The sequence below is a fragment of the Lemur catta genome, chromosome 6, assembly GCF_020740605.2.
Source record: "Lemur catta isolate mLemCat1 chromosome 6, mLemCat1.pri, whole genome shotgun sequence".
Taxonomy (NCBI): domain Eukaryota; kingdom Metazoa; phylum Chordata; class Mammalia; order Primates; family Lemuridae; genus Lemur; species Lemur catta.
The window spans coordinates 81,682,968-81,697,658 of NC_059133.1; the positions used below are offsets into that span (position 1 = coordinate 81,682,968).

At 37.2% G+C, this 14,691-nt stretch overlaps 1 long non-coding RNA gene across 3 annotated transcripts in view; it reads right to left on the reverse strand.

The window, feature by feature from the left end:
- The window catches only part of LOC123640687, a 48,595-nt gene that overhangs the window by 18,938 nt on the left and 14,966 nt on the right, over positions 1–14,691 (reverse strand). For 2 of the 3 annotated variants that reach the window (XR_006736023.1, XR_006736024.1), the window contains exon 2: positions 1,128–1,157. The exons of the other annotated variant lie outside the window; for it this stretch is intronic. This is a non-coding gene — a long non-coding RNA (uncharacterized LOC123640687). The remainder of the gene's footprint in view (positions 1–1,127; positions 1,158–14,691) is intronic. 3 annotated transcript variants of the gene reach the window in all.

Consider the following 14,691-nt stretch of genomic DNA (forward strand, 5'->3'; position numbering starts at 1 on the left):
GAGTAAGATTTATTTTAAATGAACAGATCTCTTATATTGGGGTTCTGTAGCAGCTGGTGGTGATTCTACCTTTCCCTTTTTACTTCCTAATTTCAATATATGTATTTAATCATTCTATCGTATGTTTTATTTTAATGCGTAAGCCCTAGGCCATCTATGTGACACTGCAGAAAAAAAACTCTCATGAAGGTTATAAGGCTAGTCAAGAGGGCAAAACATTTCCTGATAAAAGCTTTTTCTAAGAGGTATAAATAGAAACTTTTCCAAGACTGCCACTGATGCTATTTTGGAAATCATGTAACATTCATGGTATACGTCCATGCAAGACAATCTTGTGCTAAAGCATTGCAAAAAGAGACAGTTCCTTTGGAGTTCACCAAATGTGGTATTCAAAAGTAGTGGCGAGTTCAATCTCCTATCTTAATCCTCACTTGTTATTATGATAAGTAGCTTTCTGCTTTTCTGCTTTGTCCAGGTAGCTTTGTGGTATTTTGCCCATTAGAAGTAGATAGTAAAAACTCCTCTCAAAATTCCATTTACTTGATCTATCACTACTATGATAAAATTTAAAGGTTTTGAAAAATAAGATAAAATCTTATATTTAATCCCATTTTGAATGGAAGAAATAGAGTTAATTAAAAAAGGAAAAAAGAATTCATTCAAATATCCGAAACTATACTATGCATTGATCTAATTCTTTTATAAAGAGCTAATAAGAATGCCTAAAATTCCAAATTTAGATGCTCATTTTGATATATGATATTTTACTACAAATGCTCATTGCTTTCCTAAAGAACCTGTATATCTCAATATCTCAGCATTTTACATAATTCTACTTTGTTTGGCATTTTAAACAATTCCTAGGAAGAAATCATACAAACACATATGCATGATAAAGATGTTTGTGAGTTCTCTAAAATAATCCTGTGAACTTGGACACTAATGTCACCATGGTCATATTTCCCTAACACTCTAAATTTTATCATACACTTTTAGAGTCATCAGTGTAATTCTTAACTCGAAGATGAAGAAAAAGCATAGCAAAATTATGCCACCTGGAAACCCAAAGATCAATGCCAATCATAGGACTATGCAGACAAAATTCTCAAAAAGATCAAATGACTTACATGATACTCCAGCACTTGCTGAACCAAGATCTGGAAGAAGACAAGAAATGAGAAATATAAGCTCAGGCACTCAAAGCATACTTACCATAAGAACATTGGCCAATTCTGCTGGAGAGTTGAAGGACTGAGCAGTGACTTTGGTGGCCTTGTGGGACTAGAGGAATACAACTCAAAATCAGGAACTTGCCAGGAAAGGGAACACTGATAACTCACCCACCACAAAGCATAAACTGGAAGTAAGCAACTCCCTCTTGACCATGCAGCCCAGCATACCATCTCCTGTTAGGCCAAGGAAGCTCAACTCCTAAACTTCCTTTAAAGTAGTCCTGAATTTGCAGAATCCCAATGCATCTGGAAAAATCCTCTATGAAGGATGGTACCATGTGAAAGGCATCAAAATTTTTTCCAAATAATTTTAATATAATATAATCACAGAGTCAACTAGCAGACACAATAGACAAATAAATAGACACACACACCCCACCCCAAAACACAAAAGAAACACTATGACTTATTGGAATCATCAATCTCAAACCATAAAATAATTTTACCTAAAATGCCCACAGAAGCAATGCTAGGATTAAATTTTGGTAAGCAAGTAAAAAATACAAAACACGGTCAGTATGAGAAAGAACAAAATATTAACAGAAATTCATTAACTGAAAAATATAACAATTTAAATTATGTGAAGATGTACAATTAGTGATATTTGAAGAAAGAATTAGTGAAATGAAAATAAGGCAGAAGAAACAATCCAAAATTATCCAATATTAATGGTCAAAAATATAGAAAATATAGAAGAGCTAGCTGGCAAAAGACTTAGAAAAGAGATGAAAGAAAATGCATCAAAAGTAATATTTTATTAACTAATAAGTGAAATTGTACATAAAACAGTAAAGATTTAAATGTACATATTTGAGAAAAGCAACAATTGCCAAACACAATAATTAGAAAGAAATCTGTACTTAAATGTGTCATAGTAAAACTGCAAAAACCAGAACCAGGAGAAAATGGTAACAAGTCAGAGGAAATAAAGACAGACTGTTTTAAAGGAAGCAATAGAAAGACTCACAGTTGACTTCTCAGTAGCCAGAATGATATTGTTAACAAACTGAAGAAAATAATTGTTAATCTTAAATCTCAAATCATATACTCAGCAAAAGGATACTTTAAAATAAAGAAGAAATAAAGGTGGTTTTAGAACAAGAAAAAAATAAAGTTTACTACCAGTAGGAAATTCCAATGAATGTTCTTCAGTCACAATAAGAATGATACCTGATGAAACATCAAAGATGCATAAAAGAATACACAGCAAATAAAAGTCATTGAAATGTGGATGAAGGCATATAAACTTCATAAAGTAATATAAATGAGCATAAAAATTACTTTCATTGTCTAGAAGGATAGTAAAAGTATCAATGGTGATTTGACAGTTAAATAATTTATAATAAATTTATATAAATTAAATTTATTTTAAATTTATATAAATCTTATAATGCCAAATGTAATGCTAAATAAGTAGAAAGTGAGCAAATAACTTTTGAACTAGGAGAGAAATGGAATAATAAAAATTAATCAACTCAAGGAAAAAGATAGTGATGAAGCAAGAATAGTTGAGTAGAAACTAGAAAATAAGAAGATAGATTTAAATCCTAATATATAAATAATTACACTAAATGTAAACAGGCACTGCTATTGTGAAATAACAATCTTTTCAAAGCAGATATAAACAATTTTGTTTTTAACAAAAGATACCTATAGCATAAAAATACATAAAGTTTGCTAAAAAAAAATACTGGGAAAAAAATCAAATAATCAAAATAAACTTGATGTTGGCTCCATGACAGTGATACCTGTTTCCACCAGCCCATTTCCTATTGATCCCACCTAAAAACTCTGGGTAGGGGCAAACTACCTAAGGATCTCTGAAACATAAAGGAGAGGGCAATAAAAACTTGAAGAAATAATCCATCCAGGAGTGAATTTAACTTTTTTCTTCCATTTTTGCTCCAAGAATGAACCCCAGTTGGGGAGTAACACAGTGCATACACTCAGGTAGAAACCCCACCATCTCTTTTGCCACATGAATCATGAAAAGGAGCCCCAGCAGACAGGAAAGTAAAAGAGACAGAGCCATATGAGGATTTCTCCTACTTCTGTGTATGAACCCACATAAGCCGGGTCCTAGGTTCTGAACCACACATGTACAGGACAGCCCCAACCAGGGTAGCAAAAGCTTAGAAAACTGAACAGAGATGTAAAGGACCACTCACAGAAAGTGAGTCAAAGCTCAAAATTTGACTTCTTGCAAAATTAAAAACAGCATTCTCCAAAGGATGATCACAGAAGCCAGATTCTACACACATAGCATTCACAATGTTCCAGATAAAATCCAAATTACTTGACAAAGACCCATTCTCAAGGTAAAGGCAGCTATACTAACTACATCTCATGCAGTAAAGGAAACCACAAAATGAATGAAAAAAAGAAAGTCACCATGGAGCTATATATACTATAAAAAAGAAAAGTGAAAATTTAGGGGCCAAAAAAATACAAGGTCTGAATTAAAAACTTTAATGGGTGGTCTCACAAGCAGAATGAAGTTGACAAAGAAAAAAGTCCGTGAACTTGGAGATGTGTCAATAAAAATTATCCATATGAAGAACAGAGAGGAAAAAAGGCTCTTAAAAAAATAATTAGAGCCTCAAGGATCTATGCGATAACACCAAAAGATCTAAGACAGGCACACTTAGCTATAGATATTTATACAAGTTTGAGTATGTATATTGTTATCCTCATAATAACCACTAAAAACATAACAATATAACCAAAAAGCCAATAGATAAATTAAAATGGAATACTAAAAAATTCTGTCAAATATACAATAGAAAGCAGAAAAGGGAGAAAAGAAACAAAAAACCTCAGAAAGAACAAATATCGCCCTCCAAAAATGGTACACTGAAATTCAACCGTATCAGTGACTATATGAAATGTTAATAATGTAAACTTGGTAAAACAAAATACCATGCCAAATCCGGTTTGCCACCTGGATTTTTTTGTTGTTGTTGTAAATAAAGTTTTATTGGAACACAGCCATACTAATTATTTTGTGTTATTTGTGTTATCTATGGCTGCTTTGTGCTATAATGAGAGTTAAATAGCTGGAACAGAAATTATGTAGCCCACTGTCTTAGCTCTTTTGTGTTGCTATAAAGAAATACCTGAGGCTGGGTGATTTATAAAGAAAAGAGATTTATTTGGCTCATGGTTCTGCAGGATGTACAACAATCATGGTGCTGGCATCTACTTCTGATGAGGGCCTCAGGCTGCTTCCACCAATGGCAGAATGGGAGGAGGAGCCAGTGTATGCAGAGATTACATGGCGAGAGAAAGCAAGCAAGACAGAAAGGGAGGGGAGGTGCCAGGCTTTTTTTTTTTTTTAAAGAACCAGCTCCCATGGGAACTACTAGAGTGAGAACTCAGTCACTACAGTGAGGAAGACACCAAGCCATTCATGAGGGATCTGCCCCCATGATCCAAACACATCCTATTAGGCCCCATCTCCAACACTGGAGATCAAATTTCAACATGAGGTTTAGGAAGGCCAAATATTAAATCCATAGCCCCTGAAAAACTTAAAATATTTATTTGGCCCATTATAGAAAAAGTTTGCCAACCATTGGTCTAAATCTGTGCTATGCAATAGAAATATAATGCAAGCCACATATGTAATTTAATTTTTTCTAGTAGCCACATCTAAAAGGTAAACAAACTCAAAAAGAAGTGAAGTTAATTTTTAAAAATATTTTTTATTTAAGCCAATCTGTCCAAAATATTATCATTTCAACATATAATCAACATGAAAAAGCATTTAAAAGATACTTTATATTCTTCCTGCTAAGTCTCTGAAATCCTGTGTGTATTGTAAATAACAGCACATCTTAGTTTGGATCAGCCTCATTTCAAGTGCTCCATAGGAACATGTGGCAGATGGCCAAAGTACGGCATAATACAGGTCTAAACACTGTAAAACGTGAGACTTTTGTGAGAAGGGTCAGCATATGTTGCTTGGGGAGTAAAATAAATAATTGTAGTCAGAGGGCAGACTGCAGTAGATTGAATATGACCACAAATATTTTTCAACTCCTGCCATTAAGTAGTGGAATCTATTTCCCCACTCCTTGAAACTAGGTTCACCTTATGACTTGCTTTAAACAACAGAATGTGATAAAAAGTGGTGTTGTGTGAAGTCCAGAGTCCAATCCTCAGTGTGACTTGTAGATTTTCCTTGGAAAAGCTTGGAAACACTTGGAAAATATCCATGCTGTTTAAGGAGGTCTGGATCCAATGTTTGAAAGATAAGACATTTCACAGAGCATTGATCACAGGCAATAGCCCTCACCAAGACCCCAGATATGAGTGAGGCTACCTTAGACCTGCCCATACCTACCCCCAATCAAACCACCCCATAATTGCTACTGCATGAATGAAGCCAACAGAAAACTGCCTAGATTATCTCAGTCCAAATTTCAGAATTGTACCAAATAAATGGTTGCTGTTTTAATCCATTAGGTTTTGGAGGGCAGGGGTGTAACACAGCAACATATGACTGACAGAACATAGTTCTACAACCCCATGGCACCTGAAAGGCCTTTCTGGGAAGCAGGTTTTCTTGCTTAGCAAATTTCTATGCCTTTCTCTGAGGCACTGAGAAGATTAAGCTGTTCTCCTGAGACCAAAAGAGATTTAGGGCTATCATTAGTCCTCTCTGCCATTTATATTCCCCAAACAGCTCTCTTTATTACCTATTGTCACTTCTATGGCAAGGACACATCTGTAAGGCTATTGCTTTCCAGCATTCCACATGGAAAGAGGCATTCAGTCTCTCTATTCTCAGACTCACATTCCTAAGCCTAATAAGAAATGCTTTAATATTCCCATTTTCCATGTTTTCTAAGATTCTGGTTCTCAAACTCTCCTTCCCTCCGTATTTGAGCAAGATTAGCTTATATAGTGGTGGGGTGGAGGGGATGACTGCTTCTACCCAATCACCTCTTCTCCCCAGTTTTTTTTTTCCTACAGCTATTTATGAGAGCCTCCCTTTGGACAATGTCTGGCTGGCCAAAATGGAGTTGGATCACAGGTCTAAAGTATGCAAATGAGGGAAGAGGGAGAATGGGAAATATATCAATTGTTTGCACATTATTCTACACTATGGTTTGAATGTCTGTCCTCCCCTAAAGGCATGACGAAAATTAATCCCCAATGTGACAGTATTAAGAGGCGAGGTCTTTAACAGATGATTGGGTCACGAAAGATGCATGGATTAATGCATTAACGGACTAATGGGTTAATGGATTAATGGGTTATTATGGGAGTTGAATTAGTGGTTTTATAAGAAGAGGAAAAGAGACTTGAGCTAGCATACTCATCCCCCTTGCCATGTGATGCCCTGCTGTCTCAGGACTATGTAGCAAGTCCCCACCAGCAAGAAGGCCCTCATCAGATGTAGCCTCTCGACCTTGGACTTCTCAGCCTTTATAACTGTAAGAAGTAAATTCATTTTCTTTGTAAATTACCCAGTTTCAGTTATTCTGTTATAAGCAACAAAAAACAGACTAAGACATCCTACCACATTCATCTGTTCAAACAAAATTGCAAGTATATGGTCAGTAAATTAGCTTATAATTCTTATAAACACTTCCATACTTTACACAGATTGCATTCATGGTAAATACCAAATATGTAATTGTAATTTATTGATTGATCCAATAAATCTATCCAGATAGAATCCATGCCCTTTGCATGTTCAGTTTTACTCTCCTCCAGAGGATGGTGTTACCACCAATCCTTTTGAAGTCAGTTGGTATAAATCTTTCTCTAAACAGTTATGTAGACTATTAGTGCCTATTGTATAATTTTCTGCTTGGAGACAAATGGAAGAATGGATGTCAGAGAGGGAGAGAGAGTTTTTGTGCATTTCATATCCTTGAGAAAATATTCTTAGTTCCCTTCTGGCTAGAAATAAAGAATCAGACCCAAGAGTTCTTAATCTATAATTTTTGATACTTTGATTGATCCAATGATACAATAGCTGTGATTTACAATCTGCTTCAGTCAAGTAGATTTTATAGCTCACTGATTTTCTAAAATGTCCTTATAAATAGATTATTTTATTATTACAATAAGACAATATGTGTGATTATACCAGATATTGACACAGTACATGCAGAAATCAGTGCAAAACCCTGAAGTGTTGATGTAGCATGAACCATAAATCAGATGCCATTCATTATATGAATGAATAAAAATATGAATTCTCTACTAAAATTTCTAAGATATCAATGTGATTAGCAGATGGCAAGAGCTCAGATTTATCTAAAGAACAGCATTTTTCAAAAAATCTAAATAATTAACTATTTATCTCTTTTCCAACCCTATAGAAACTGTAAGACAAAATAATAAAAAAAAATTGGAAATAATATTGTAGGGGTGAGGGGAAACTTGCCCTTTCCCCTGAAAGTTTGCTGAAAGATCACCTCACAATTAAGGCAGATTAATGAGAAAGGTTTATTTACCCTGCACATGGGGAGAATCACAAAGCGATTACCCAATATTCCAATGAAGTTCAGATATTTTTATACCTGTGCTTTTGGAGGGGAGGGGAAATGTGGAGTATAGGTAATTATGTTTAGGGGCAACAAATGGTGCTAGGGAGGATAAATGGATGGGGGAAACAGACTGACTTGTATATGAGCCTCTTTACAAATTAAATTAACCTGAGAGACAGGTACCATATTTAAATGATTTGGGCCAGGTCTGGTTGCATCCTTGATCTTCTTTCCTGCAATATACTGAGATAACAGAGAGAGGAAAGGAAGTCAATTGCCCCTTTGATCTTTTGACTGTTCAGTCCCATTTATGCAGATAGAGGGGAAGCCCACTCCAATGCTTTTTGATCTTAATGGCCTTTAATTCAAAATATTCTTTATACCAAGGAGTCGTACTTTGGGGTGAAATTTCCTGAGCTCCTTCAGTATAAAATAAATACATAATAGGCTTTTTATATGTGTGTATATGAAAGGAAAATATGCTATGTTATTCTAGAGAGATACAAAATAGAATGGCACTGGTAAATATAGGAGACTCTTAGAAGGTCCCAATAAAAATTTTTTAAAAACTTCATGATTTCAGAAAGATAATTTCAAAGTGTGGTTGAATATGTTAGATCATTAGTTTCACTTAGTAAATTACTATTTCCAAAAAAGTGACAATTTAAGTAAATGAACATCTAACAACAAAGTATCAATTAAAACACACTGTTTCTCAGAAAACCTTTCTCCTTTTTATTAATGCTTTTTATCCAAAAAGATAAAAATGAAGAGGAAAGGAAATAATCCTTAGTATGATTTTTGTTTGTTGCTTTCATTTTCTCCACTAAGTTTATTTTCTTTTTAAATTCAGGTATATAATTTCATAAAACCTGATGGTTGCATCATTAAAGCTAGATTTTGATTTCAAATAATGCTGGATTTCATGGAACTAGTGACTCTGAACAGGCCAAACAATGCACCAGGACTTCTCAGAGAAACACAATGGAATAATAAAATATAAATCATAAATATAAAATTTATAATATTAGTAATTTTGTTGAAAGTATTTATTGAGCCAAGTTCTCTATGGTGCCAAAGTCACTCCCCAATAATAAACATAACAGTTCCAAAAAGTAAAGTTCCAGTAGCTTGAGAAAGTTAACACTGTTCTTGAAGGATTAGCTTAAATCCAAAGAAAACACAAACCCATAAATGTAGAGATTTTTATTAAATGGAAATTAAGAGGAGTACTTTGGAAGACTGACACAGGGCAAACCAGGCTAAGAAGTGTCTTTTTAGTTAGAAAGGTTAACAACCATTTAAAAACTACTAAAGGTCATTAAAATACAAACATTATATGAAGTTGACCTGACCATCGTTCTGGGAATGCTTAATAATATTGGGGATTTTTTTAAAAACACAAAATACAAACTTTTTAATGTGTATATGTATTTTCCCCTCACACTCTTAAAGAAAGCTGAATTTCCTGATAGATCACCTGTAAATATGTATATACAAAATGCCTTCAAGCTGAATCTCCTTCTTGGCTCAGAATCTCCTAGGAGGTATGTATGATGTTAATGAAGTTAATTACTCAACCTGTGGTCAGGATGCCAACCCACCCCAATGTCCTGAGGGACCTTATTCTATGTCTTACAAACTCATTCTCCAATATCTACAACATCTCTGTTTACCCAGCCAAGTTGGCAGCCTTAATTGTTCCTTCTCTGTAGGCAACAGGAACTCTGTAAGAAGAGTAGTGTCTACATTCCCAATGGATAGGCAATTCCTCCAATATCTACATCCTACAGGCCACCTTTTCAGGATGGCTTTATTTACTCTGTTTTTTTTTTCTTATTGCCTCAAACTAAGAGTCTCCCTTTCCATTCCTGAGAGTCGAACAATCTGCCTGCCTTTTATTTTCTCTCCCCTCCCAGAGGATTCTTTCCTTTGTTCTGCAGCCCAGAGGTCAGTTCCACCCTCACCCAGATGATTGCTTCCTGGTTTTTATACTCACTTCATGGCCTATGCCCTATTTACCCACATATGGAGTTAGCTTAAACTGAATCTTTTCTTACAGCTTTTAAATATGTTTAAATTGGGAGAGGGGAGCCAAGATGGCTGACCAAAGACATCACTTTTTGGATTGTCCCAGCTGAAAAGTAGAATATTGGACTGAGGAAAGTAGAGAGCAGTTGCAGCTCAGGTGTGGATCACATGGAGAGACAACAGAGATGCCTGGAGACCCAACTGAGAAAAACTGCAAAGCTGAGAAAGAAGAAGATGGAGAAGAGAATACAGCAGTGCAGTCCAAACCCAGAAAGGCTCAGAACCCAGTGAAAGGGTAATCTCCTCCCTCACATAGGTACCTTCAGTGAGCATTGGGATATAAAACATTTTGGAGGTGCTTCCACCCTCCACGAGCTCAGGCACAGTGACTAAATAAGAATAGCAGAGTGAACCAGCAATCCACAGAAGTTCAGGTGTTCAAAAGGGACACTTTTCAGGAGAGTGCCACAAGAGTTAAGAGTGCCAGCTATCTTACACCTAGACACTTCCTCCTCTCCACCGTGTCCAATCACAGCATTAGAGAGTAATTTTAGCTCTCAGGCCAGTTGGTAGCCATGCCCTCCCCCTCATTGCAACTGTGAGAATACTCTGAACCGAATAGCACACAAATGGCTGCATCTCCATGGTGGGTGTACATTCCCAGCCAAGCCCACCACTGAGAGTAGGGACACTGCAATTTGTAAGCTTCCTGCCCTGAGGTGTTTGCAAGATCACAGGCTAGTAGCTTACACAGGCAGGCCAGTACTGGTGCCCTTCCAGACACGAGAGTGGTGCAGACACATGCAGGGGTAGATCTTGGTCCTAGACACAGGGGTAAGGGAACCCTTGTGGACATATCCAATGGGAGAGTGTGGAGGGGTGCTGAGGAATGGGGATCTGTGACCACACCTATCTCCCACCCCCACTGGAGAACCACCATACCGAATGCCTCGGATGCACAGGCTGAAAGGGAGCAGTGGCCCCTCCCCCACTCGTTACAATAGGGAGTGCAGACTGAGCCAAGAAAATTATGAGTGACCACTTCTCCCAGGAGGGAGTATGCCCATGACAGAAGCCCCTGGAGACAGATAGGCATCCCTCTCTCCCCTTGGGGTCTTGTGCTGGAACAGGCGTGCACAGTTGGGGATCCACCCACCTGTCAGCATCCCTCAGAGACACACACTAGTGGGTCAGACGCATGGACTGAGGGGTAGTTGGAGAGCTGGTCTTGGGCGGTGAGGGAACTCACATGAATTGATCTGATGGGAGAGTGCTGTGGAGTTACAGGAGCAAACAGGGAGAGTACCCATCTCTCCCTGTAGAGAAATTGTGCTAGTGGACAAGAGAGGAAAGAGTGTGACCTGAAGCCTTAGCTGTCAAGCAATTAGGCCCCTCCCTCAGGAACAGCCTACCTGGCTTAGAGAGATTGCGGTGAACTGCATACCACTGGTTCCCCCTAGTGGCGAGATAAGCAACCTGTGATACCCACCAAGGCCTTGCAAAGCCTTTCTGGCTCTCCCAATCCAGCCATGACTTTTCTTGCTCCTCCCCCCACCTCTATTCTCAGGGGAATAGAGATCAAGCAAACTCCTGGGAGTTACAGGATCCTTTCTAAAGCTTGGAGCATTTGTATGCCTCACCTGGGGAACCAGAGCTCACAATGGACACAAAATGACAATCTCAACATCTGGCTCTTCCATGAAAACATCAATGAATGACAAGGAGACCAACCCTGTAGCTAAACAAGGCACCTTCCAATGCAAGCAAACAGGGAGTGGCTGATTCATACTCACATGTATCACCCACCATCACCGACATTAAGCTGGGAGACCTAACTCATTATACACTGTTGGGAAGAGGTGAAGACAGCAGGTCAGAGGTAACCCAAGAAGTACATCTAACTTGCTAGAACACCCCATAGGCAACTCAGGACCAGCACTCCTCTCCTTGGTATGCTCAGGGACTGATCTTCAGGGATCCAGAGACAGATCCATAAGTCAGGCCTAACATTCCAAGGTCTCAACCAAGAGGCCAGATGAAAAGGAATGAGTGAAAGAACTCTGGAAACAAGAAAAATCAGTGAAGGGACACACCTCCCTCAAAAAAACAATACCTCCTTACCAATGGATACCAACCAAAACAAAAAGATTGAAATGACAAATGAAGAATTTCAAATATGGATTATAAGGTACCTCAATGAAATACTGGAGAAAACAGAAATCCAACACAAAGAAACTACAAAAACAATGTAGGAAATGAATGAAAAATTTACTAAGGAAATGGATTTATTTTCAAAAAATCAAACAGAACTTCTAGAAATAAAAAATTCATTCAAGGAAATAGAAAACACAATGGAAAGCCTTAAGAATATGTCAGGCAGAAGAAAGAATCTCAGAGCTTGAAAACAACACCTTTGAATTAAACAAGTCAGTCAAAGAGAAGGAACTGAGAAATAAGAGGAACAAACAAAACCTACAAGAAATATGGGATTATGTAAAGAGGACTAACATAAGAATCATAGGCATCCCTGAGGGCCAAGAAGAAAAGACACAAGAGCTGGAAAATCTATTTGAGGGAGCAATTGAGGAAAATTTCCCTAGCCTTGCTAGAAATCTAGATTTCCAGGTACAAAAAGCTCAAAGGATTCCTGGGAGATTCATCATGAAGAGGCAATCACCATGACGCACAGTGATCAAATTGACCAAACTAAACATGAAAGAGGCACTCCTATAAGCCAGAATGCAAAAGCATCAGGAAACTTACAAATGAAAACCCATCAGACTAACTGAAGACTTCTCAGCTGAGAGTTTATAAGCCAGAAGAGATTGGGGCCCTATTCTCAGTCATCTCAAACAGAATAATGGCTGGCTTGGAATTTTGCATCTTACAAAACTAAGTTTTTTTTTTATGAGGGAGCAATAAAGACTTTCTCAGACAAGCAAACAGTGAGGGAATTTGTCAAAACCAGATCTGCCCTTCAGGAAGTACTCAGAACTGCATCAAACATGGATCAGAACAATAGACACCCACCAGTGTAAAATCACCCAAAAGCTAAAGGGCAAAGCCCAGATACCACAATGGCTCAAGAGGTAAAACAAAGCAATAAAATCCTACTCAACAGGATGAACAGAAATCCACCCCACCTATCAATTATTTCAATAAATGTGAATGCCTTGAACTCCCCACTCAAGAGACGTAATATGGCTGAATTAATAAAAAAATACAAGCCAAGTATCTGTTGCCTCCAGGAACCACATTTAACTCACAATGACTCATTCAGACTCAAGGTGAAGGGATAGAAAACAATATTCCATAAAAAATGGAAACCAAAAGAAAGTTGGGTGGCCATTCTCTTATCAGATAACATAGACTTAAAGTTAACAAAAAAGTAAAGAAAGAAAAATATGGTCATTATATAATGGTGAAGGGAACAATTCAACAAGAAGATGTAACATTCCTAAATATCTATGCACCCTAACACGTGTGTCCAGATCCATAAAGCAAATCCTACTTGATGTAAACAAAATAATACACAGCAGCATTGTAACAGCCAAGAACTTCAACACCCCACTGACAGAATGGGACAGATCCTCCAAGCAGAAAATAAGCAAAGAAATTATGGGCATAATTGGAACTCTAGAACAAATAGGCCTAAAAGACATTTACAGAACATTCTACCCAGAAACCTAACTGAATATATTTATTCTCATCAGCTCATGGAACATTCTGTAAGACTGATCACATCCTAGGCCACATGCCTCAAGAAATTTTTAAAAAATAGAAATTATACCACGTATCTTCTCAGACCACAGTGGAATAAAATTAGAAATCAATTCCAACAGAAACACTCAACTTTACACAAAGCCATGGAAATTAAACAACCTACTATTGAAAGATTACTGGGTTAAGGAGGATATTAAGATATTAATCAAAAGATTCTTTGAACTAAATGACAAAGGGGACACAAGTTATCAAAATCTGTGGGATTCAGCAAAAGCAGTCATAAGAGGAAAATTTATAGCCTTCAATGCCTACATCCAAAAGACAGAAAAATCACAAATCAACAATCTAATGAATTGTCTGAAGGAATAGGAAAAGAAAGAGCAAACCAATCAGAAACCCAGCAGAAGAAAACAAATAACTAAGATCAGAGCCGAACTAAATGATATCAATAACAAAAGAATTATACAGAAGATTAAAGAAACAAAAAGTTGACTCTTTGAAAAGATAAAATTAACAGGCCTCTCAATAGATCAACCAGAAATAGAAAACAAAGGACTCTAATAAGTTCAATCAGAAATGAAAAAGAAATTACAATGAATATCACAGAAATACAAAATATAATTTCTGAATACTATAAAAATAGAATTGAAATATATAAACTTGAAAATACTGAGGGAAGGGACTAATTCTTGGAAATACACAACATCCCTAGGCTCAACCAGGAAGAAATAGAACTCCTGAACAGATCAATATCAAGTAATGAAATTTAAGCAGCAATAAAAATAATGTCCCAACAAAAAGACCTTCCAGGCCAGATGGTTTAACAGCCAAATTTTACCAGACCTATAGAGAAGAACTCAATTCTTTGTCTCCACTGTAGTTTTCAGAGCAGTTGCTGTGGGGCCCAGGGCTAAAGCCTGGCTGAAGAGGAAGAGGTGCTTCCAACAATATGGCGGCTTCCCTAAGGCAATACAGCTATAGCGGAAGGGTAAGTGTCAGGCCTACTTTACCCACCCACAGAAGTTTCTTTCACTTAAAAAAAATTTCGTTGACTGTCCGTTATATGCCAGGCATTCTGTTGGGCAATAGGGTCACCAGGATGAGGAAGGTACAGCCCCTATCCTCAAAAAGCATCAGTCTAGTGAACGGTCAATTTCATCAGCTAGAGATCAGAGAAGGTCCTCCCCAGTGAAACACCA